Source organism: Tamandua tetradactyla, chromosome 8 (assembly GCF_023851605.1).
Source record: "Tamandua tetradactyla isolate mTamTet1 chromosome 8, mTamTet1.pri, whole genome shotgun sequence".
NCBI lineage: Eukaryota > Metazoa > Chordata > Mammalia > Pilosa > Myrmecophagidae > Tamandua > Tamandua tetradactyla.
The window spans coordinates 46,556,093-46,582,396 of NC_135334.1; the positions used below are offsets into that span (position 1 = coordinate 46,556,093).

The following is a 26,304-nucleotide window of genomic DNA, read 5'->3' on the forward strand; positions in this document are numbered from 1 at the left end:
TGAGTCAGGCAAAGCAGTTTTTCTGCACTTCTCCCATGTGGGAGAGTTGTCCCTCCAGCAGTACCAATACTGAGCTTTTCTTTAAGGCATTGCATGGCCTGAGTTTGACAAGAAGGAAGAGAATTCCTTACTGACTGGATAAATATGAAAATGCAGAAGTTAGGGTGTGTTTAAGAACTAGTTCATAATTTTTTTAGTGATTATTTTAAAGGGATCTGTAAGTAAAACTTATTTTCTTCAGCACTGTTTATAATAAATTGAAGGTAAACTAAATGGCTACCCACAGGGAATGGGTTATATATATCATGATGTAGCTATATGATGGACTAGTATATGCGACCATTAAGATAAAACACATATACACTGATATGGAATTAGCTTGGTGAGGGAGTAAAAGGAAAAGTAAGTTTCAAAACACTATGTGTGTGAAATTATGTATGTCTAATATGTACATATTTATGAGGTTCATGACAGAAGTTTACAAAAATATTTATACTGTGATCTCTAGGTGGTTGGATTCAAGTGATATTTATTCTCTTCTTAGATCTTTTTTGTATTTGAATATTTACACAAAGAGTACTTTTTTTTTTACAAATTAAATATGTGATCAAAATGTGAGAAAGCACCAGGCTTCTCAGTTATATAACTGCTTTGCAACCTCTGTTTCAAATTACTCAAAAATGTTTCTTTGTAATTCTACATTGATAAACTTTTTCAAAAGAAATTTGCTTAATCAGTAGGTGAGCTAACTTAGTATTTCTAGTTTTTAAATTTCACAATAGAAATAACTGCACAATTCACAAAGAATAAGGAAGCATAGAAGAAATCCATGCCCATTTAATAATGATAGAAATAAAAATATAGCCTCAGTGAAACTGTTGTGGAGAAAAAGGGCTGTGAGTAAAGATATCTATAAAAGAAAATGTGAAAAATGCTTTGAAAGAGAAATAACAATAGTGAAAGTACCAAGAAAGACTGAAGCAAAGAAAGGAGATAGGACAACAATTTGATAGTCTCTTTATAATGAACAAGAATTACATATTATAAAATATAAACATAAGGATTTGGCCCCTACAATGGCCCTAAGAAGTTAGTAGGTGAAAGGCTTTTAATCCCCATTTTGTATATACAAAATGAAGGCCTAGGAAAGGGAAGCATCTTGCCTTAAGGAACAGATTTGATATGGAGGCTGGAAAACTTCTTACTTGTTTTGTACTTGGCATCTTACAAGTTATCTTATTTAAGCCTCGCAATAACTCTGGAGAGTATCGTCCATATTTTACAGATGAGAAAACCAAGTCTCACAGTCACAAAGTAGCTTTCCCTAAACCATATGGCAATTAGATAGAATAATCCAGACCCAAACTTAGACCTATTGTCCAGTGCTTTTTTAGCTCTTTCTCTCTCTCTCTTTAGCACTACAAGGGATAACTTACAACAGAAAGGAGAAATATAAATAAATAAAACAAACAAAGGAATAGGGAAGAATGCTATAAAACAAGAAAATACTTTCCACACTTAAGAATCATGTGTTTTAAACCTTTGAAAGTAAATTAATTCCATTTGCATGAGATTACTATTTTGGGCTAGGGTAACTTTTCCCAGGTCAAATATTGATGAAACCCAATTAATTCTGCCCCTCTTAATCTAAGGCGACTTTTTTTAAAAAAAAACTTTCCTAGAGATGGTTTTGGTTACAAAACCATTTACAATTTTTATGAGAAAATAAGAAAGGCCATATAAGAGAGATCAGATTATTGCCTTAGTTTATAAACAGTACAGAATTCAGATTGTTTTTCATTGCTGTCAAGCGTTGTCGTAAGCGTGGTCGTACCATACTTTCAATGTAACTTGATACCAGTTGTGATTGTGACTTTCCTCTTGTTTCTATGGTAACAAACTTTAATACGATCAGCACTACATAGAAACTTTTCATGTTATACATAGTGGGGGAAAAAGGCCCGACTCTGTGTGCCTGATACACATAGTAGGGGCTGGATAAATGTTTACTGAGTGAAAGTGCAAAATAGAAATGCTCTCAGCCATACAATTGCATGCTAAACAGATGTGGTGCTAAACTTTGTATATGTAAGCATATTCATGGAACAGAGCAAACTTTGGCAAAATAGTAAGGTGTAGGGTTGTTTTTGCTTCACTTTGGACCTAGGTTGTAGCTTAAAGAAAGCTGTCTAAGTCTGAGGTTTAAATAGCTTAATTGTGCAGCAAGTTAGAAGTTAAAGGGTCAGAGTAATGTTAAGTAAATGAAGCTGTTTTGGAGAAAACCTGTAATGCTGCATTCCAGGTCTCCAAAGGCACTGTGCCATTTTTGTGTGTGTTAAATCAGTTTAAGGCCAAATACTGGTGTTTGCTGACTTTCAGAGCTTCCTTATGTTTCCAGTCTTTGCAAAACAACATAACCAAGTACAGGGTACCTTAATTTTGGTGGGCTGCTTCTGAGATTTTGCTTGGAAAGTAGTTAAATACGTGTTGCTGTTTTTTGGCTTTCAATTTGTAATCTGGACTGTTTTCTAAAAAAAAAATAAAAATAAAAAAAAGTAGGTTCTGGCAGTTGACCTTTTACATTTAAAAGCTGTCCGAAAATTCTGACCCAGATAAGTCGGTGCCTTTTTCAAAATCACAACAGCCTTTTTACATGGAACATTTGTCTGGATATGCAGGTCAAGAGGTTTTAACAAATCCATCAGTCAAAATGTAAGCATATTTACCTTCTAAATGTGGACACTGTAGCATGTAGTATAGGGCTTTTCATGAAATGGTTACACAATGTTACTCACTCATTCAGTAAATATTTATTGAGCTCCTGCTATGTGCCCGGCCCTGTAGTAGGAACATAGCGAACAAACAAAAATCTTTGCTCTCATGAAGCTTACATTCTAATGGGGGAAACAGATAATAAACCAAACAAAAGTAAATCAAATAGGATGTTAGATGGCAGTAGCTTCTGTGGGAGAAAAAACAAGGCAAAGCAAAGAGCTAGAGAGTATGTGGGAAGGGGTGTGGCTCACTTCTAAATGGGAAGGTCAGAGAAGGCCCCTCACTAAGAGGGTTGCATTTGAGCAAAGATGGGAAGCAGGTATGGAAGGCCACCAGGCAGACCTCAGGGAGGCAGCACGTCTGAACAAAGTGGGCAGGGTTTCTGCGGCAGGGGCATGCCTGGCACACTCTAGGTATAGGAAGGCACTCAGTATGACTGGAGGAAAGAAGGGGGCAGGGGATAGAAATTGGAATTGATGACAAAGGAGTAATGAGGTCTGAGAGAGGAATTAGGCAGACTGGGAAGTACCTTGTAGACCATTGTAAGGACTTTTGATTTTGTTCTGAGACGGGAAGGCATCTGAGGTTTTAGCAGAAAAGTTACATGATCTAACCTAGGTTTTAAATGGATCACTCTGGCTATTATGTTTGGAAAAAACTGAAGGGCACCAGGGCAGATAAAGGATGTTATAAAGGAGATGACTGCTATGGCATAAGAAATGGTTATGTCTTGGAGCAGACTGGTAGTGGCAGAAGGGATGAAATTTGTCGACTCTGGTTATCTGATAGAGACCACAGCACGTGTAATGGATGGGATGTGAAATGTTAGAGAGGGGAGTCAATGATGCCACATTTTTCACTTAGAACAACTAGAAGGATGGACTTACTCTTTACCAAGAAGAAAAAAATTGTGGAGGGTTAGGTTTTAGGGAAAAGATCAAGAGCTCAGTTAAGGATATTTTAAGTCTTAGACATTTAAAAGGAGGTGTCATTTGGATATCTAAGTCTGGAGTTTAGGGGAGAGGTCTGGGTTAAAGAGATAATTTTGTCAGTCATCAACAATGAAAATGATACATACAATTTAAAGCCTCGAGACTCACTGAGAGGTCTGTGGACTAAGCCCTGAGGCTCCCAAACTTAGAGTTCAAGGATATATGGGAGAGCTACCAAAGGAGACTAGAAAAAGTGGCAAGGAGGGAGGAAGGCATCATGAAGCCAAGTGAAGAACTTATTGCAAGGAAACAGAAAGAAAAGCAGCAAAAGCTTTTGGAGGGGTTATAAATACTTACCAGAACACAAGTAGAAGGAAACAGGAAGAAATACTTAACTTTTATCTCTTCAGTGACCCCCATATTAATATCTTCTCAAGAGCATATCACAAAACAGCTATTTGGGCTGATCATAGAACAAAAGCATATCATCAAATGATGACTCATGATTGCCGCAGAAATTTTGTCATATTATCAGAGTTCACAGATACTTACTTTGGAAAAGACCTGAAAGGACTTTTAGTTCAATCCCCAACCTGATGCAAAACTCCAACCATGGAGTCATCCAATCTTTTTTCTTAATCATCTTCAATGACAAGTGACTCCAAATTTCTAAAAACAAATTCATGCATTTTTGAAACCCTCTATGTAGACGCTCCAATAAAAATGGCCAAGTCATCACCATGGTGTATGAAGGAAGTGGATTATGACTGCAACATTGTGTTAACTCACTGCTTTCTAGGTATGTTTTTTCAGAGATTTATCCCAATCCAAATGTGTATTCATGCAAGCAATCCAGACTCTGATAGATTTATATACTCATTTTTCTCCAAAGTCAGGGTTCTGATTATCTCAAATGTTTGTTTTTTTGGAAGTTGCCCCAAAAGAAAGTGAGTTTACCCAGTTTTTAAGATGTGGGTTCTGGTAGAAGGGGAAGGAGAAAATCAAATAAAGATATCCAAATACCAACACGGCGTCAAACTTTGTAACGATAAACTGAAATCCCAGAGAGCACAGGGCATGCTCCTGGTTCTGGATGTGTGTGCTGGCCAGTGAGAAAAGGCCATCTCCATATGTCCAGAGTCATGATGAACTCACGTTTCAAATTATTCCAAAGGTGCCATATGTCGAACGCCTCTTCCTATAGGAGAAACCGCTGAGCTGTTCCAAACGGTGCATACAAATATAAGAATAACAAACAGGCTGAGTGAGCAAGCAGTCAGGTCCTGTGAGATGTAAAAGCCCCAGATTCAGCTTCCCCCAGAAGCGGGAGCACCTCCTGCCATGCCTGAGAGACGGCCATTTCACAATTAAATTCCACTCAAAGCCCCAGACTGAAACATGACTAGCAGAAACCAGCCACAGGAGGAATTGAGCCACAGCAGGGAGGGCAGAGCAGGTAGCGTTTTCCATCTCTTGCTGCCTGCCCATGGTTACCGCTACAGTTTATCTTCCTACCTTTGGGCAGCACGGGGCAGCTAATAATGCACCTCGATTGTGAAGCGCAAACCAGCACCATGTGCGGTAAGCAGTAGGTAATTACATTTCGCTTGTTTAATTAAGTTTCACTTTCTGGTTGCCTTGGGGAACTGTAGAAAAGGTGTTGTTGTTGGGGTTTTTTTTCCCCATGCTTTTTTTTTTTTTCATTTTTCCCCCAGCTAGAAACTGAACAATTCCACATTGTGTTGAAATGGATATACAGTGTTTGTGTTGGCTGAATTAAGCATCTATAATCATATGTTTCCTCCCTTTTGTCTATGTGTGCCACAGTCTTAATATGTGAGACAGAAATTTCATTTCATGGAGACATAATTTTTCTATTGTCTTACTGCTTATTGAAACTAGCTCATCTCCATTAGAATGCTTCTCTGTACTTGACTCAGTGGCTCAGCACTGATTCCACGCTTATATTTCATCATCTTTTAAAAATACCACGATTTTCCATGAAAGTTCAAGAAGCTGATGAATTTGCTACATTCATATGGAAATCCTTGGCCCTTTTCTCCTAGGTTTTCATACATTCAAAATTGTACATTAGGAATGTCCTACCCTTACTCAAAAGTCAACCTGATCATTCATTCTTTCTCTGAAAAAATATGTTGACCTACTATGTGAAAGACAATGTGATTATTCAGTGGGAAATCTACTTTTCAGGAAGGCTGTGGTTCATTCAGCTTCAAATATGTCTGGATTCATATAACTTGAACATTTAATTCCTTCATAACGGAGGCTCCTTATCACATCACAGGTATGCTCCTCACTGAGACATGTCCTTAGAAAGCTAACTAAGCCCCTAAGACTGCAACCCCATTACAGCAGAAGAAACCTAGGAACGCACACCTTGCCATTTGATATTAATATGACAATCAGTATTTAGCATCTCTGTTTTGGTCAAGACAGCATTTAGGACCTGTAGATTTTTTAAAGGGAAAATCAATTAATAAGAAAGAGATGTGGTCAATTTCACTTTATCAGAGGAGCTCAGAATAACACCAATATATTGTTTTTTTAGAGACTGCCATCCCCTTAAAGTCCAACTTAGTACTAACACAGGAGGATAGTCGTTTTCACCTGCTGAGTCATCTCTCCTTAGTGCCTACGTCTCATGCTCCTTTCCTTTTGAACAGGGCTTCCTCTGTGCAGGCGTCAGTACTGTGCAGCGACATCATGAGCCATGTTGCAGTTACTCACTGAAAAGATTGCACCACTTACAGACATAATTCATGGGGAAAAGATCTCTGTTGTTTCTCCATCACATATTCTGCTCCTCTAAAACTCTCTCCTTTCTTCGAGAACTGGGACTCCAGAGGGGCTTGCTTTTAGGTCCATTTTCATGGACTAAAATGCTTTGCATTTTGTGTATGTGGTCTGGCAACTGCTGTAGCTTCTCCTCCTCGGTAACTGTCTTTGCTGAGTTTCTCATGAAACTCAGCTGGCTCTGTGTTTTGTACATTAAAGAGTAAATAATATGGTTCATTTATGTAATCATTTGAAGGGCATTGGTGTTTTTTTGTTTTGTTTTGTTTTTCCACATGGGCAGGCACCAGGAATCGAACCCGAGTCCTCTGGCATGGCAGGCAAGCATTCTTGCCTGCTGAGCCACCATGGCCCGCCTGCATTGGTTTTTAAGTGAATATTATAGCCTCAGTATGATGGAGTGCTAACACCTGCTAACTTTTGAAAGCCAAGCTGTCTTGCTCTTCAGAACTCCTCTCCTGACAGAATGCAGTATGTTTATGGCTGAAAAGAGACATAGTTCAGGTATTAAACGTGTCCTTGCAAAACTGAATATATACCCTAGGCAAAAACAAGATATGCTGTGTGGTAGCTACTTTTTAGAATACAAGAAGCAATGAACTTACTATTTTTATCCTTTTCAGTGGTTTGATGTCATGATTCCTACTTTATTACAATGACTACTACAATTTCTAATGCCCGATTTGTAGACCCTCCTTTATTAACTCATAAGATACACCTTAAAGCTCTAGTAAGAAAGAGGAGAGGTTCCAAGATGGGTAAAAGAAAGCCGAGAGGAATGAAAATGGCTTGCCTAGTATGACTAAGAGGCTTAAGAATAGAACCTGACTCCTAATAGAACACATTTTTGCGTGGGGGGCACAAAAGAACGGGACATGTTAATAATCAAAAAGAACTCTGCTCCAGCTATAGAGCATATTTGTACACACTGGTGCATATTGTGTTCGAATGGCTTATTTTTGCCTCAGTCCGTTCCAATGCACATTCCTGTGAGAGGTAGTTTTTGGTTTGGAGATAATTTTTTCTCCAGCAACATGCAAGAGTCAGAGTTTCCAGACCCTGGACTGAGTTAGGGGTCGGGGTCATATGAAAAATGAACCTATAGGTTCCACACCTGGTAACTGATTTCCCTAACAGCCGACAACATCTTGGTTTGGGAGGGGGCTTTACAAACGGTGTAGCCCGTGAAGTCTGCACTGGGCTAGGAACCCCGAGCCAGCTTTGGAAGGGATAGAGGTTTGCTGGGGCAGATGTGCAAAAATGTAGGAAGACAGACCAGGCAGGAGACACTCAGGCATGCTTGGCCCAGCTCAGGATATAGGATCTAGGGAAGTGTGCCAGCCCTTATTCGAATTACAAGTATAACCAACATTTGTGTCAGAGGGCTTTTACAAAGCTTTCCTTAATTTTTCCTCACAGAAGTCCCAAGAAGGAGGTATTTTAGTACACTAATGTTGTAAATCTTTTGTGACTGTGACATGCTCAGGGTTATACAGCTACTAAATAAGGCTCACAGGACATGAATTCAGGTCTCTTGCCTGCAGATTGGGTGCCACTGAATGGTACTGATCACTTTGACTACTCAAAGGGGTCCCTGTGACCACACCCTCCTTTCATCACAACTTGCACACTTGTAGAACCAAAGTACAGACTCAAAGGCATTTCCCATGGGCTTAAGGGGCCATTATAGAATGTTGGGGCCCAGTCCACCTTTCCTTTCTTTCAAAACTATCTTAGGTTTCCTTTTGGGTGAATGCTTGATATCAGTGAGGGGCTAACTGCCTCTTAGGTCCTCATCCTTCACAATGGACCCAGACTTCCTTTTAAGGTGTTATGTATGATTCATTAGTAGTTTAATTTTTTGTAAGAATCGTGAACATTTTTTTTTGATTGGGAAACATTTCTGAGATGCCAGACATATTATTGTGATGAAATAACAATGACTAATATTGCTATTAACTCGTTGGAATTAGAGTGCCTCTAACTTTTTTTGATTCAGTGTGTTTTATTTCAATTTTTTTATCTTGCCGTTTTGGAACATACATATGGCCTTATTGGCTTCGAAACCTTAGCATGCAGTGCTGGTCTCTCTTATTGAAATGGTTTTTACTGTGAACAGCCATGTGAAGCATATTTAAAACATACCTGAATTAGACATGGTGTTTTAGAGAATAGTTTTCCTGATTTGTAATAAAAGCAAAGCTGAATAAGTCACACCTGATTAAAGGGATGATAGCATATCTAATCCTAGAGTGATAAAATACTCTTGAGAAATAAATTGTGTATCTAAATATTACAATACCATGGTGTACTCAACCCAATCCAATACATAAATTAGAATAGAAATTCCTGAACTTTAAAAAAATTCCTAGGGAAGAAGTTTACTACTAGAGAACAATGCAATGATTACTATCCAACCTAGCCAAGTAGAAATTAGTAAACACATGGATGTGAAGCAAACAAGAATCCCTTGGTTTATTAAAGAATGACAGGATTGAAAAGAAGCCAGAAAATGCAAGAAGGTGAGAATATTGTACACTATGAAAATATGGCACTGGTAACCAGGTGATCTAAAAACATATTATTTCTTAGCTGTAAATGAAACAGAACCCTAAAATAAGGATTTAAAAAAAAGACTAAAGACAAGGGCAAATGATGAGGGGAAAGCAAGAGGAAGCAAAATGGGCAATAATTAAATTTTGGGAAAATTTTTTTTCAGTTTGATTTCTTTTAATTTGGTTTAGACAATAGATACCAATGCTAATGAGGGGTAGGTTGCTCTCTGAGAATATTATAAATTACCTTATAAAGGACTGAATTTGTGACTGAACTTGTTTTATACTATCACCCATATATTTTTAAAAACCCCACAAGTCTCAAGTTTGTACTTTTAAGGACATTTATCTCTTAGATCAGTGATACTCAAATTTCAGTGCATGTCAGAAGGTCTCAGGATGCTTGTGAAAAATGCAGATTTCTGGGTTCACTCTCCATTGCTGGTGCAGTAAGTCTTAGACATGGCCCAGGAAGAAGCAGGGATTTTAGACCACTTTTTTTTTTTTTGTACGCTGTTTGGTGGGGCCATTTGCATTTGCGTATCCCTTTATTGCAGCACCATTTGTTGAATTTTTGTTTGTTTGCTTGTTTGTTTGTTTGTTTGTTTGGGGAAGTGCGTGGGCCGGGAATCCAACCCAGGTTTCCCACATGGCAGGTGAGAATGTTACCATGAAACTACTCTTGCATACCCCAGACCACTTTTTGAAAACACTAACATAGAGAACAATGGGGCCAAAAGAGAAATGGCTATCCTTGATTTTTGTGAATACTGACCTTACAAATATAAATTTTTTAATCTAAATTTTTGTTCCTGGTGATATATTGGAAATGTGATACAAGTTGGTAGAAAAAAAAACAATTATAAAATTGTCTGTAGTTATCTAACTTGGTTGTTTATAGCCAAAATTTTTAGAACATAAAATTGAAATAATTACCTAATTCAACTCTTCATTTTATAGATGAGAGTACAAGGCTCAGGGAGCTTGAGTAACTTGCACATAGTCACGTAGCTAGTAGTGATCAAGTAAGATATTGTGCTCTTTTCATTCATTATGTTGGATTTCTTTCAAAAGCCTCTGAAAATGATCCAGTATTATAAAAAAAAGACTCAAGGTAAGCCAAGAGCCCCATTAGCTCATACCTTTGCCTCATCCAGAAAAGCTTAGAGACACATAAACATAAATACAAACAGCTAGTAAAAGCAGCTCTATGGTTATGGCTAGAGGGTATGTGTATTTTCCTTCATCTAAATAGATCTTATGAACCAGTGGAGTAACGATGCTAAGTCATTAGGCATAAAATTTGAAATAAATTACAAGGCTCAAGGATATGCTAAATTGGTTTTAACTTCAGAAGGATATTCAGTTTCATGTAGGTTTTTCAAAGCTGCCCTCTCCCCTGAAAGCTTTCTAAGAATAGATAGCTTCTTATTTGATCTACCTACCCTGCTGAATTCAATTAGGATTTTTTTTTTTACTACAAATAACGGAAAACCCAATAACAGTGTTTGAAACAAATAGATTTTTTTTTTCCTCACGTTACAATATTTCTGGAGATAGGTCATTGTTGGTATCAATTTAATACTACTAAGGCTCAAGATCAGTGTCTCTACGATTCTCTTGGCCTTCTGGTTTCAAACTCCAGGTTAGACATTTACATCCAAAGAAGGATAAAGGGAGAATGGGTGGTGCCAGCACAGTTATGGCTTTTATCAGAAAACCAAGCTCTGCAGAAGCGTCCCCCTGTCCCAGCAGACATCCTGGAGGCCCAGACCATACCGTACCCTACATACCACCATCCCTAGAACAAGGAGAGCTGGGAAAGGAAATGTTTGACATCAGTCTCCATAAAGGAGATGAGCAAGAGAGGAGAGGGTTGAGAATGAGTTGGAGTGAGACACTTCGCCACACCCTCAGTTCTTGATGGAACTCCTCTTCTATTATCCCAATATCACCTGCATGCAGTCTGGGTCTCAGGGAGCAACTCCAGTTCTAGACATTCTTCTTTCTTTATCCTTCTTCCACCATCCTTCTAGACTCTGCTACATTGCACTCTTACCCCCAAATACCCCTCCCACCAACACACCGCACAGAGCAACTGCACTCCCGCATTCCCTGACACACACCCAGTGAGTCCTGGAATCGACTCGTCTTTAGGAATGTGGCACAGGTGTCCCCAGGGCTATGGAAACTTCTGTTGAATAGGTTGTCTCCATAGATGTCCAACAACCCTTCCTTTCTGCTTTTTTTGAAGAATAAAGATTGAATCAGAACTTGACATACTGATATTAAAAAAAAAAGTCAGGGGTGGTCAATTCTTGCCTGCCATGCCAGAGACCCAGGTTTGATTCCCAGAGCCTACCCATGTAAAAAAAAGAAGTTAGTACCTTGAAAGCAGGTCCTAAGCTTCCCTTCAGGTAACCTTTGTATTGAACCATTAAAAAACATTAAAGATACCTGCTGCTGGACTCAGGCCCTGTCATTCATGTTGAGATTGTTCAGGGAAAAAAAGGGTGCTGACACTTTTGCTGAGAGGAGTCAAGGTCTTCCAAGCAGGAAACTGGTTTGATGACAATACGCTGACTTGTCAGGTAAGCTGGCAGCTATCCTCCGCTTGGGAGATTGGCTCTTTCCATGATGTCTGACTTTTTGTGTGTGTTGGGGGAAGCGTATGAGTCATGGTTAGCCTTTCCAGCTCTGAAGGAGCCTCTGGACTGTTGCATAAAATGGATTTTGAAAACCGTTGTCTTCGGCAGACCCAAATCAGTTCATAAACGGAAATTCTAGACAAACAACTGAAGCTGAAGACACCTCTGTGTGTAAATGCTTCCAGATGGAGACAAGTTTTTCACTTCGCCCCCTGCAATTTTCATTTTAAAGGGTTATCAAGCTGGAAGCATCAAAGTGTATTAGGATCATTTGCTCTGGCTTCCCTTCCAAGTCAGGCTGACTTACAGTTGCGGGGGAAAACACTGTCTAAAAAAATAAATCTTCATCTATTCCCTGTAGCCTATCAACACATGCTTTTCAGAAGGAAAAGAAGAAACATCTGAGGAAAGCAGGACTGAGTTGGAGGAACATCCTGAAGGGGTCTGGCCTCTCCTAGAAAATTTACAAGACATGGAGTGGTTGTTAGGGAGAGTCTGTGGTTGTTAAGCAGAGTAACACAAAGGAGGAACTTGAAGATACAAGTTTAAAACAATACTCTGCGATTCTCCGTACCATAAGCTTGTTAGGTTTGTTTTCAACCTTCGAAACAGTTCTGAACGCAAGAGTTGCATAAAGTGTTTTTTATTTAAAAAAAAAAAAAAAGCAACCTTGGGCTTCCAAAAATGCGATTTGGCCTATAAAATATTCTTTGCTCACACTCAGCAAGTCCTCTTCCTGTTTCCTACCAATCATCCTGCCCTCCTCTTACAGCTTCCTGCACAAAAGGCTAGGATACTACTAGCTGCCTGAAGCAAAAACACATGCATTTTCATCAAATAATTAAATAAAAAGGAACAAAAGCCCAGGCACACAATATTACTCTTAACTCTTCCTGGGGACTCTGGGAAAACCGCCCCTCTTTATTATGATTCCTTTTTGGCCCTAGGCAGATGGACCTCTGCTCCTGGTGGATTTCGAATCTGCTGATAGTGGCTGGAATGCATGGAGACTTTTTTAAAACTTAATTTTTAAGCCCCATGGGTTTGGACCAGTGGATTTCTGGGCTTAGATGTGTGTTCACTAAGTGGTGCCTGTGAGTGGTGGTGCCTCAGGCCTGGCCCAGGCGCATGAGTGAGCGTGAGCGTGATTTCCCTCCATGGAGAGGCCTCTGCAAACCAGAGGGAAAGGTGCCCAACCGAGAGTATTCACCTCGCAGCTCCCCTGTGCCAGGGCAATGGATAACAACAGGATGTGGGTTTTAAACACGTGTAAGCTTCTTCAAGCTGCTTCTTTCAGTTTCATTCTTTTTTAAGGCACTAGAAAACAGAATCCATTTGTTTGAAAGACACATTTATTTTTCTTGCTCTGTGTGTGTGTCTTGGTCATAGTTGTATCTCCTGTCAGGAATGAATTTCTTCCACATTTCTATGAGTCACTCAGGGAACTGAGTGCCAACATGTGTTTAATTGGTATGGTATCCAAATGAACGTATGAGATATTTACCAAGAAGGCTGACTACGATGGTCAATAAAGAAGCTTCACTTTCTGAAAATATAAAAATAGATTGCATTAAACACCTATTAGGAGCATTCCTAAGACTTTTCTGTGACTATACTTTGGACTTAATTGATGGTTTCAACAAATGGGACCAGACGATGTCAAAAGTCACAAACCCATCATTGTAAAAATTAGATAATTACTAAATCTCTCCGTTCCTCAATGCTGTGTTTTGTTTTGTTTTTAATCTGTAAAATGAAGATCATAGTATGACCTACCTCACAAGTTTAGGGTGAGGATTAAATGACATACTTTTAAAACAATGACTAATAGTGTTAGCTTGTAAATGTTAGTTCCTGTTATTATTATGACAAGCCATAAACTTACGATCAAGGAGACAATCTGCATGCACTTTTTTCAGAGACTGGAGAAAAGGAAAAGGAATTGGATTTTTATTGTCTATCATTGTATTTTCTGTTGTTACTCCAGTCGTCACTTCTAAATAGATGCATTCTCTTCTGAACTCCTGGATTCCTCTCCCAGGACCCCTGTGCTCCTCTTCCCAGCCCACTCTTTTCCTTTCTGTTACTGTCTTCCTTGTCCCATCTACCATCTACCCCTCCTTCTCTCTTCCTATTGTGCTTTCTCCTTTTTCCATCACTCCCAGGATATATAGTGAGGAATGGCGAATGGAGAAATACTACGATATTCTGTTTTTCCATCCAAAGTTCTGAGCTGTCCTTACAGTTGAAATATGCACATGATAAAAAAGGGGTTGTCATTTAAATTCACACTGTCTTGAAAAACCAAAGGCTCTTTTCCAGTTTTTCCCATAATGAAGACTTTGCTGGATTATGGACTTTGTAATTAAGCTCACTGAACAAATACCTTGAAAAGGAAGTAATTTTAAGTCATCTATCAAAGATCCAACATGACATGTATTTACTAAATGCCTAACATGCCTATGCATTTTGTTTATTCATTTGTAATAACAAAATACAGTGAGTACATATTCTGTGCCAGAATTTTGCTAAGTGTTGAAAATCCAAAGTTAAAATTCGCAAGATTTCTGCTCTCAAATGTTTTGAGTCTAATGGAAGAGAAAAGAGAATAAAGGGGTGAATTGCAAGGCAACAAGAGAGTATTCTAGTAACACAAAGACCTGTGATTAAAAAAAGAAATGATGCAAACCATTTATCTCTTGCTTGCGGAATAGATGGGATACAGGAAAATTGGCTATAAAACAATATATATATAAATTGAAACCTTTTCCTACAAATCCACTATAAAATTGGAGATGTTTTTCCACAGAATAGCTTTCCAAAATGCTGAATGCAGGACTTGGGATCACAGAAAATACTGCATCGTGCCTATATTTGGACTGCTAAAAATTGTATCTTTACCAGGTAACCCCTACTTTGATTTGTAGTTCCCTTCCTGTCACTCACTGTTTTCTTCTTGTCGTACTTTTCTAATGCTGGGATTGCCACTATCTTGGGACCAGAAGTATTCCTTTCTAACCGGCATCTCCTCCATCTTCACACTCTGCCTCTGGAGCTCTGTTCCCCTTTCTTCCTTCCTGTTGAGATATTTACAGCATCTCACAGAGTTAAACAAGATGTATTCCTGCCTGCTCCACTTACATGCCTTCAGACGTGTAAAATGAGTGACTTCTTGTCTTCACTGATCTCGTCAAGAATTAATTTAGGATGAGGAATGCCTGTTTTCATCCATTCATTTAATCACGATGTACTACTGCCTAATATGTGCGATCGGTGGTGCAGTCCCTAACCTCACAGGGTTACCATGTAGTGTGGGAAGGTGAGCATTAAATACGACACGTTTGTCATTGTGATAAATACTACCGAGGACGAGTGTAGGTTCCTATGAATACCTGTATAGGGGGAACTGACTTGCGAAGATTTTAAAAGCTCAGGAGTGACTTCCGTGAGGTGGTGATACTTAAACTGCGAGCTGAGGATAGTAGGGAACTCCTCCACGCTGGGAGAAGAACCAGGGCTTTGGGGCAGGAGGAAGCCCGGTGGTTTGGAGGAGCTTACACATCAGTGTGGCCACAGAAAAGGGAGCAAAGGGAGAGTGAAATGGGGACAAATCATTGTATAACAGGATTAAGCTCGCAGGCTCTGGAATCAGATTTCCTGAGCTGGGATCCTGGCTTCAGAGCTGCATCAGTTAGGAATGCTCTTGGCTCCAAATAACAGAAGACTTACCTTTCAAGATTAATATATCAGGGTTTATTTTCCCCACAAAACCGAAAGTTCAGAAATAAGCAGTTCTGGGTGGGGGCAAGGCTCAGTGAGTTTGTCACAGAGCTGTCCCTTCTGTCTGCAGACCCCATCTCCCTCCATCTTCTGCTTTGCGTTCTCAACCCTTGCTCTGTCACTTCCTCCTCTCGAAATGGCAACGCCCCTCCAGGCATGGGGGCCCCATTGGAGGCAGGAGGAAGGGGGAAGAAGTGCGAGTCCAGGTTCTTTTATCAGAAAAGTTCGAAGCTTCCCAGAAATCATCCGGTGGACTTTTGCCTATGTGTTGTTGACTGGAACACAACCAAAGAGTAAGGAAAGCAGGGAAAGTGAGAAGGTAGATGGCGTATCTGTAATAATGGAGGCAACAAGTGAGAGGGAATAGGGGATTTGTATTGCTTTCCACAATAAACAGTGTCTGACCCAGCTGCTTTCTTAGGGAACTCAACTCCAGTTCCTCTCGTAAAAAATAGAGATGATAAGAGTCTCTACCTCAAAGCCTTGTTATGAAGTTATATGAAATAATTTCTATGTCTGGTAGATAGTAAGTGTCCCATCAAAGTTAGAGAGATATGTGTTTCTGACATTGACAGAAACACAGAAGCCACATCTGAAGAGCTTGCAGGACATATTGATAATTTTGCATTTAACAGTGAGAAGGCATTTAAGGAGTTTAAGCCGCAGGGCAGCGATCATATTCGTGTTTTCAAAAGAGTCCTCATGCTACCTGACTTAGCCCTTGTGGTTATACTGTAAAATTTCCACAATACTTTGCTTACATGATTCTCGGATAACTTTTAATTCTTCTTTTGGCAATTGCAGTTGTTTTGCCATGTGTGAAATTAGAATTAAATGCAGGTGTCAGAGTTCTTTTGATTTGTTTTTTGAATATTTTAACTTGAGGCCATTTAATGCCACTTTTATCAGGATTTTCAGATCTCTGGCTGATCGTGCACCTATGAGGTAAGAAGAGAAGAATCCCAAAGATTTTACTTTACTTACTTGAACGACTGCCCTGCAATCAGAGTTCAGCAAGCTTACATGTTTAAAAAAGAAGAAACAGAAAAAAAAAAAAAAAAAAGAGCGGCAGCATTCCTTTCACACTCCCACTTGCCCCTGAGGTTCTCCCACTTCCTTCCTATGGCTTTTTTTAGAAGCGAGTGTTTTTCTCACGTCCGGCAACAAAGGATGTTTTGTGCTGCTACTGTGGTTTGTGTGTGCATGTGTGTGTATGTGTGTGTGTGCGTATATATGTGTGAGAGAGACTTACTTTAGAACTCTTTCTAGAAAGTGCTCCTACTGTTTACATTGAATTAGGAGAACTTCATCTTGAGTGAAAGTCTCAGATGACTATTTTTGTTTTGGCGTGTGGATTTGCCACTACTGAGCATCCAGTAAATTGCTACCTATGTGTTTTAAAAATAATCTTTACAGGACCTGTCAAAATTGCTTCAGAGATCCCACACACAAGTTCTTATCTTTAAAAATAATGTTGAAATGTTTTAAGACAACATAGTAATATAGTATTAATATAAATAAAATCATATTTTGTTCTGGGTAGGCCTTCTAAAAGATTTTTATGATCTTCTTTCTTGAATATGTCTGATAGTGTCATAATGAGAGGGAAACAATGACTACCCATAGGCTTTGGTGATTTCCACAGAGAAAAGTATTTGGAGCAGCCACATTATCCCTTGCTGGAGCTATTAGGTGTTTCCATCTAATTGTAATTCTCTGAGCAATGAGACAAGGTGAAATAAACAGAACTCAGATGTCTGAGAATAATACCATGAATCCTGTGAGAGAATTTACCTTTCCACTGTCAGATTATATAAATCATTTAAAACATATGCTGGATGCAAACTATAGGGGGATACATGAGAACACTGTATTTTTTACATGATTTTTCTGCAAACCTACAACTTCTCTAATTAATTTTTTTTTAATAGGACATAGTTCACAGGCCTGTGTATTGGGTGTTTTGAATGAGATAATCCATGTAAACTGCTTCACACAAAATTGCCTAGAACATAGAGTCTCTCAATAAACGCTGGCTACTACTGTTTTAAAAAAAAGTTACACATAAGAAAGTGCTATCATCAGTTTAAACAAATGATTCGCACCAATGAAAGGTGTTGGTGGTGGGGTGGTGTAAGGGAATCCTGTACTTTATGCACCATCAATGTGTAAACTCACAACTTCTCTAATGAAAACAAGTTTTAGAAACAAAACATATGCTAGAATGGCTTTACCTTCTCTTGAAATGAGGTTGACATGCAGGTTTTCTCTTTCAAAGAAGAGAGAGTGATTAAACTAGCCTCTAAAGATTTCAGATACATGGTGGCCAATCTCTGCCAGTGTCCTACCAGCAAAAATCTCAGCAATCCATATTATAAAGAGGTAGCACTCACCTGAATTCAGAAGCAACAACCTTAGCTACTTCAGAAACAAGATTGCAGTGGAGATGTTCTGTCTACTTTTAGTAAATGACAAGCCCCCTTGTCTAAATAGGAAGCCCCCCTACCCTACCCTCCACCATGTGGATTTTCTTGTGATTTCTCTTCTGTTAGATTTAAAGAAGGGGAGTTGAGATTACAAGATCAATTTAATGTCTACATTCCTTGGCATTATCATGTTCGATCAGCACATCTCAGGAGGCTTTCAACAGTTATTTTAGCATTGATTTTCCCTTAGTCGGGTAAATCAAAGGAAGAGTTAGAAAGTCAAAGTCAGTTTTCCTTGGAGTTTTCTCAGAAACAAAAGGAAGCTGTGGTGTTGACGTTATCTTTGCTCATTTTTATATAGGATGCAAAGTCACTTTTTGATTGTGCAAGCCTCTTTCCTATATTATCTACTATATGCAGAACCTTGAGTATTTCTGTACTTGGGGAATTATGCAGAAGAAATGTTAAAGCATACCATGTGACTTTGAGGAACCAAGAATCTAAATAAAGAGACAAGATATTTTAGTGGGAGACCATGGTGAAGTGGGAAGAACCCAGGCATTCATGTCAGGTAGCCTGGGATTGGATCCCACCTATGCCACATATTATCTGGGCAACCATGGGCAAGAGTCTTCACATGATGCTTCATCTGTAAAATGAAGTGCAAATGCTTGCCTCATGGGTTGCTGTGGAAAAGGCAGCAAGGTGTGCTTGACTAAAGAATGTGACCAAAGCCAGACTGTGTTTAAATCCCAGCTCTACCATTTGCAACCACTATGACCTTGGGCAAGTCTCATAACCTCTCTGTACCTCAGCTACCTCCTCTGAAGATGGAGATATTAGTACCCGTTTCATGGGACTTTTCGTGAGTATTAAAGTTGTTAAAGGTAAAGTGCATAGAACAATGCCCTGTTCATAGGAGTACAAAAGAGTTTGCTTTTTTTATGGCAGGGATTAGATAAAATGCATGTAAAATCTTTGACCTAGAAGGAGAATGTAACTATTGATTATTACTATTATTATTATTATTTTAAATAGAGAACTCACCTAACAGAATTTGTAGTACATTTTCAGCGCTCAATAAATGCTGGTTATTTCGTTATCTTTTGTGTATGTCTCCATGTGATTGTGTATATGTGTCACAATAGAAGAAAAGCACATATTCCCTAACAACACAAAGTACTCTTTTTTTTGGCATGGGCAGGCTCCAGGAATCGAACCCAGGTCTCTGGCATGGCATGTGAGAATTCTGCCACTGAGCCACCGTTGCCCACCCAACACATAGTACATTTTAAGAGCAGAATGGGGTAAATCAACCAGGCCATATGGGTAGGTGGGTTCTTGCTGCTCTATCTGGTACTAAAAGAGTTTGTCATTTTGCCATTCATGCTTCCCCAACATTTTCAACTGTAAATAGAACCTCTAAACTCTCATAACATGTTTGGAAAATCGAGGGATAATCACTGCTGGTTGTTCTTACCACCATAAAATATTAATACATACATGCCCTTTGGGCTTGACTAGAGCTCTAATTATGAATAGAAATGCAGGTAGTTTCTATTTATAAACAACAATTTATAGCCCAAGAATTCAGTTATAAAGCAAGAATTTGGATCTCATAATAAATTTTTCCATAAGAACAATGTTATAAGAGAAAAAAATAATGTTGTAAGAGATGATTAATATTCAGGTCTGCCTACCTAATTATCCCAGTATTTTGGAGAAAAAACATATTCTAGACTGCCAATCTCTATGTATGGATTCTCTACCTGTGCTCTGAATTCTAGCTGGAGAGCTATAAGAAACACATATTTCCTGTGAAAATCCTAGGGTTGAGAGTAAAAGAGAGTTAGGAGTGTAAGGGTACAGTTTTCATTGAATGATCTCAGCCTCAGTTTCCAGGACATCATCCATAGCTGAAGAGAAGGTAAGGGATGGAAGGGTGGAAATAACCATTGTCATTGGCTATATGTAATTTGTAAAAACATCTTAATAATAGTGAAAGAAGATTGTTAAAATTTTTGGCATTTGTTTTAGTGTCCCCTACCCTCTGTCCATCCCACTCCACAAATCAACCCAGGTAATTGCCCTAGGAGAGAATTCCATTTGTATCAATCATAGCTCTTCCTGCAGGTGCCCCAAGGAGGAAACTGAGAGTGCTCTTAGAGGAGGAGCATCCCCGAAATCTTTCAAAAAGGCATCACTGAAATAACAGAGTTTATAATGTCCTAGTCACCAAACAAGTCACTATAAATTCTGAATTAAGGAAGATTTCATTGTTCTGCCATCCAAAAAGCCTCTGTCGCTATTGAGTCTGTGTGCAAAGACAGGCTGTCAGGCAGATCAAACACCTTGCCATTTAAGAGGTGTCCATTATTTGATGCTTTACACAGAACAGAACGTGACAGTAGCTTTCTTCCTGATCCAAAGCTAGTAATATGGCTTTGATTTATTCATTCATCAACAAATATTTACTGAGTTTTCACTGTGCCAAGCACTTTTCTAAGTGCCAGATATACAGAATGAAAAAACAAATAATTTGCCCACTGAGGGTGGATAGATGGTAAACACAAAGGTGACTATACAGCATGTCAGATGGTGATAAGTGCCATGCAGGGGATTGCATTCCACATAGGTGGTCAGACAAGGGCCTGTAGGAAGTGAGGGAGTGGGTTATGAGACTACCCTGGAGAAGAGTTCTCTGGGCAGAGAGAACAGCAAGTGCAAAGACTCTGTACCAGGAGTGTCTTTGAAGAACAGCAAGGAGGCTCTAGCGGGATCAGGGTAAGCTAGGGGAAAGTGGTAGGAAATGAGTTCAGAGAAGCAGAAGGGTTGCTAACTGTTGGCCTTGCAGACCGTGAGAAGAATTTGCTCTTATTTTGGTAAGATAGGAAGCCAATAAAGTTTTGAGCAACAAAACTTAACAAGATCTGACTGATGTTTTTAAGGGAGTACTGAAACATAGTAAAAGATAAGTTGAAAGAAAATGGTAATTTGGACCAAGGTAGTAACAGTAGAAGTGGGGGGAAAGTTTGAATGTGGGATGCATTTTGGAGATAGAGCAATAGGCATGCCAATGTATTGGATGTGGGGAGCCAAAGAGCAAGCAGAGCCAAGGATAACTCAAAACGTGTGGTCTGAGCAATAAGTATTGCCATTTATTTGAGCTGGGGTGGGTTACTGGAATATGATATTTGGTGACGGGGAAGTAGGGGCAGAGGGAGAATCAGAAGTTTTGGTTTGGACATGCTAAGCTTGGCATGCCTCTTAGACATCCAAATGTAGATGTCAAATAGGCGGTGGAATAAGTAAGCCGGAATTCATGGGCAAGGCTTGAATTTGGAAGTGTATGTTTGGGCATAGAAAACCACAAGACTCAATGAAAATACCAAGAGAATAATTACCGTTAAAGAAAAGAAGAGATTTGGAATTGTATCCTAGGACTCCCCAATATTTAAAGGTCACAGAGATGAGACAGAGACAGCAAAAAGACAGAGGAGGAATGTCCAGTGAGGGAGAAGATGTATGAGAAGATGGTGCCCAAAAAGACAAGTGAAGAAGAAGTTCCTTTCTAGTAACAGCAAAGAATAGAGTAGCACTGTCCAATAGAAATATATAAGCCACATATGCAATTTAAAACTTTCTAATGGCCACATTAAAAAGAGTAAAAATAAACAGGTGAAATTAATAGTAATAATTTTATTTAATGCATTATATCCAAGGTATTATCATAAAACGTTTCCTGAATATTTAAAAATCACTCATGAGATGTTTTCAACATTTTTGTAGTAGTTTTTCAAAGTCAAGAGTATTTTACACAAACAGCGCATCTCATTTTGGACTAGCTACATCTCATATACTCACCAGTCATATCTGGTGACTACTATATTGGAGAAGGCAAGCAGAGGTAATTACTTAAGTTATTAGATGTGTTGATGGGAAAGTGTGGGAAGTTCTCTTCTGGTTGCAGCAGCTGAGAGTAAGAATTGGCAAGAAGGTGCCGGTAGCTTGAAGAGAGAGGAGAAAGTGGGAAATGGACATGTAGGAGAGTGCCAGACTGAACAGACCCAGAAAACTTGGTGCAGTACTGATGGTCCACTGAGGTTAGTGGTCCAGAATTTAAAGAGAGACCTGTCATCCTGACTGTGTTCTCCCATGGTCACTGCGTAAGGGCAGGGACAGGGAGCGGCACCTGCAAAGAGGACAGAGGTTTGGATTTAACCAGGGTGAAATTAATTGGAATGTAGATTCCAATCTACCACTCCAGTAAAAAAAAATGCTAAACTTTCCCCATAGGAAGCTTGACCTTTTCCATTTCTGACGTAGGTCTTCTGTGTGTGGGTTGGGGGTGGGAGTGTGGATGTTAGCCAAGAGTATCGAGAGATGACTTTGAAAGTGTGGAGACATTATTTTAGGCCACTTAACTTATATCTCATAATACTTTTAGCAAGTTCTTCAAATTCTTTTCCAGGGTCACTTATCTATGTGCACATCCTTTCTCTTGCTTTAGAAGTCATCAAACCATTTATAAGTCTTGTTATTTTTGTGTGGTCTGAATCTGATATATACTTGTCAAGACCAAATGGATGGGTTGAGCTGACTCCATATTCGTTGGAGACTAGGACGATGTTAAGGAAGGCTCTCTGTTCCCTGCTGGTAACCTGAAGCTGCCAGTCAGTAGAATAAATCAGAGGGTTTCAAGCAACACACTGAGGTCCTTATGTAAGAAGGATCACACGCAATTTTTGTCTTTGCAGAATTCCTCTCTGTATAATTATTCTTTTGATCATGCTACACATGAAAAGAAAAGCAACTGGGTATGAATCATGTCCTTGTTTCACTTGGAATTAACAATTGAGACAGGGTAAGGAGCCTGTGAGAACTGCTGGCTAGAGGGAGGTCGTTCTCCGTTCTTAATTAACAAACTCTGTGCATGTCCACAAATGACGTCTGCAGAGCAGATCTCAATCATTATCCATGACATTCATCAGTCAAAATGGGTAGTTACACTCCTGGGTGCAATACTGCACCAAGTGCAGTCTGAGCTTTCTCTATCATACATGTGTAATCAGTTAGTTGCTCCTTGCCAAATAATCCAGGTACATTTGATTCCGTTCTGACTTTCACTGAAACTTCACAGGAATTTTCTCATTGGTTTCATGGGAAAGGGATTGAGTACTGAATCTGTAAAATTTATACTGCTTTGAGAGTGACCAATTTACAAGGGGAAGTTGTGAATATATTCAACAGCTAGCTCACATGTCTTCTGCTTTCTGATCCCTTCTTCCCCACCCCAGGCAGAATCAATCACTGGACCCCTATGCTTCCATAGCATTTCGTACATAGCTAAACCATATCCTCAAAGAGGAAATCCCTTTCAGAGCTTCATGCTTTTGCACATGATGTTTCTTCAGCCTTCCTCACCTGTAAACCCTTCTTTCTATTTCCAAATCCAGTGACTATCTGGTTGAATGGATGAAGGAGATGCTTGATAGAGAGGACATACCCCCAATTGGTCACCCTCTGTTGAGTTGTCACATACCCAGTTCGTGCTTCAGTTTGGACACTTAGCCAATTCTTAGGATGCACTTACCTGTTAATCTCTTACATGAGTTTGCAACTTTCTCCAGCACAGGCACACTGTTTGATTTACCTTTGTGTCTCTAGTGCCTAGAATAGAGCCTGGCACATGACAATGACAACTCGCATTTTTGTTGAACATGAAATGCAAAGCATTAAGCATGATAGGGCAATTCAGGTGAGCATGGAAATAGCTTGAGTTGGGCCACACTTACATAGTCCATACAAACTCATACTGAAGTATTTCAGTTGAAACCTCAAAGTAAGGATTAATCTGTTTGGCCCAAAGTAGAAGTTTACATAAAGGATGTCACCTTTTACCCTAAACACTTAGGAATTAAACCAAAATGAAATCTCAAAATCCATTTATAGGGGGCAGGCCACGGTGGCTCAGCAGGTAAGAATGCTTGCCTGCCAAGCCTGAGGACCCGGGTTCGATTCCCGGTGCCTGCCCATGTTAAAAAAAAAAAAAACCCATTTATAGGTACTTTCAATTTGAGGCTTATAAGTATGTAAGTAAGAAAGGTTTATTTAAGGTTTAATAACTAAGTTTCATGTGGGCTGTTGTTTGGGAAAGAAAACTTTCACCTGGCATTAATGTACCATAAATCATGATTTACAAAAACATTCTCACATCCTGTCTTGGGTGAAATTTTAATTTTGCCAGTGAACTTTCCACGGAAAGAGAAAACAGTAAAACTGAAAAACTAATCTAGTTATGCACGTTTTATTTTGGAAACTTGCTATTCCCGAATGCTCCCTGAATTAATTTTGCAAGTTCTTTGGAAAATTCAAGGAATAATTAGTCTTTTGAGAGATACCTTGAATGTTATATTTTACATTTCAAAGGAGTATTGAATTTCTTGTGGAAATCAGTTTTATTTATTTTTTATTTAATTTTCTTGTAGTATTCATTGTTCCTACAGTTCAGCATGGATTTACTTACTAATCTGCCCTCTGCCATTCTAAGATGTAGTGTGTTCCCTATTTTCATTGGATAAAATAGATGTATAATTTTTTGTTTTGTATACATCCTATTTCATATACTTGACTGTGTCTTCGAAATAATAAGCATTTCATATTGGGTGGATGGATGGATGGATGGATGGATGGATGGGTGGATGGGTGGATGGATGGATGGATGGGTGGATGGGCAGGTGGACGGGTGGATGGGTAGGTGGACGGGTGGGTGGATGGGCAGGTAGACGGGTGGATGTGTAGGTGGACAGGTGGATGGGTAGGTGGACGGGTGGGTGGATGGGCAGGTAGACGGGTGGATGTGTAGGTGGACGGGTGGATGGGTAGGTGGACGGGTGGGTGGATGGGCAGGTAGACGGGTGGATGGGCAGGTAGACGGCTGGGTGGATGATTGAATAGTGTGTGCTTTAAGAACCTAGGTGTTTGATTCAAGTCACAGCTATGCTATCCAATAACTCTGGCCTATGACATTAATTATTAAAATTCCTGTTTCTTCAAATGCGAATGTCAATAGTTCTACATAGGACTGTGGAGATTAAATGAAAAAAAAAATGCATGTTAAAAAGTATGCATCATAATTGGCACATAACAAATGCTCCAAGATGTAAACTGTTGCTACTATTATTATCAACAAAAAGTGGCTGCAACCATATAAACCATTTTTAATTTAAGGATGGATAATTACAAAATGTAGGGATTATGAATGTATTGATTGTATTACATTTGGCAATACCAGTAATTTTCTAATCACTATAGCTGAAGCTCTTCTGTCCGTAAGAATGTGAAAAGTATAACCAGGGCCTTGTTGGCTACCGATAGAATTACTGGAGTAGCTTGGAGTGAAAACACTCTTATGCTTCACCATGATATGAAGCTGGTTATATTATGTACCTTGTCATTTTAAAGTATCAACATTTTGTGTAGTTTAGAATGCCTTTAAATTCCATGTGATTGTTCTTAAAACAGATGTAGGGTAATTGTGAAGCTCTCAAAAGCCATGATACTATTTTAAATAAGAAACGTCACAGGCCACATAGCCCCACATCTGACTAATTTGATTCGACTTCCGTAATGGAAGAAGCAGCATGATTTTTAGGCAAAGGAGTAAGTCACTTGAAGTCTGCCCTTGAGTCAGTTTCCCAAAGAGAAGTCCTCAGCGCAGAGGAAGGGCTGGCAGATGACAGGACGTATGTCCTGCTGAAAGAAGGCTGACCACTTGGAAGGCTGTTTCAGCTTTTCTCATAACTTGAATAGCTCAGTCTTCCTTCTGGGCGGCGCGGAGTAAACACCCAGCGTGAGACTGATGAGAAAGAGCTGTGGATTGCTCAGGTGATGGTGCGGGCGAGTTGTTGGCCACGCAGCTCGGTCCCGCTCGGCGCGCGCCTGGACACGCACACACTGTTTTGAACGTGGCTATCGCCTCCTGCTTTCTTTCCACCCGCTTTCTGTGTGTGCGGAGCTGGCCTTTTCTGTCCGGAAATGCCTGCCATTTAAGGAGTACAAGCAATTCCCGAGAGCCAAGCCCCCTCCCCCGCCTCCCAGCTGCGCTTCCTTCTCATTGGCCTGGAGGCCGGCCGGGGCTTATCCTTGCGAAGGTTCGCATTTTAAAAATGTCTTCTTTTGGCAGCTTGAGATTTTCCAGAATTTAAAAGCGGAAAGGAAGAGAGGAGTACAAGGAAGCTATTAAAGATATATTAAATAAACTCTACTGGGAGCAAGTGTGTGTTTAAGTGAGAATCTGTAAGTTTTGCAAGGGAAGTTTGGGTGATTGCTTATTATTTTAACAAAGAAGGTAGTGTGTGTGTGTGTGTGTGTG

General features: G+C 39.5%; 1 protein-coding gene and 1 long non-coding RNA gene across 2 annotated transcripts in view; one reads left to right on the top strand and one right to left on the bottom strand.

Moving 5' to 3' along the window:
* MAML2 (mastermind like transcriptional coactivator 2) overlaps positions 1–26,304 on the top strand; it is a 341,806-nt gene that overhangs the window by 64,649 nt on the left and 250,853 nt on the right. The gene's annotated exons all lie outside the window — the stretch shown is intronic.
* LOC143644333 (uncharacterized) lies at positions 13,095–16,456 on the bottom strand. The gene is made up of 3 exons (XR_013156630.1): positions 16,266–16,456; positions 15,454–15,836; positions 13,095–13,270 (listed from the first exon to the last, which is right to left on the bottom strand). It is a non-coding gene; the product is annotated as an uncharacterized LOC143644333 (long non-coding RNA).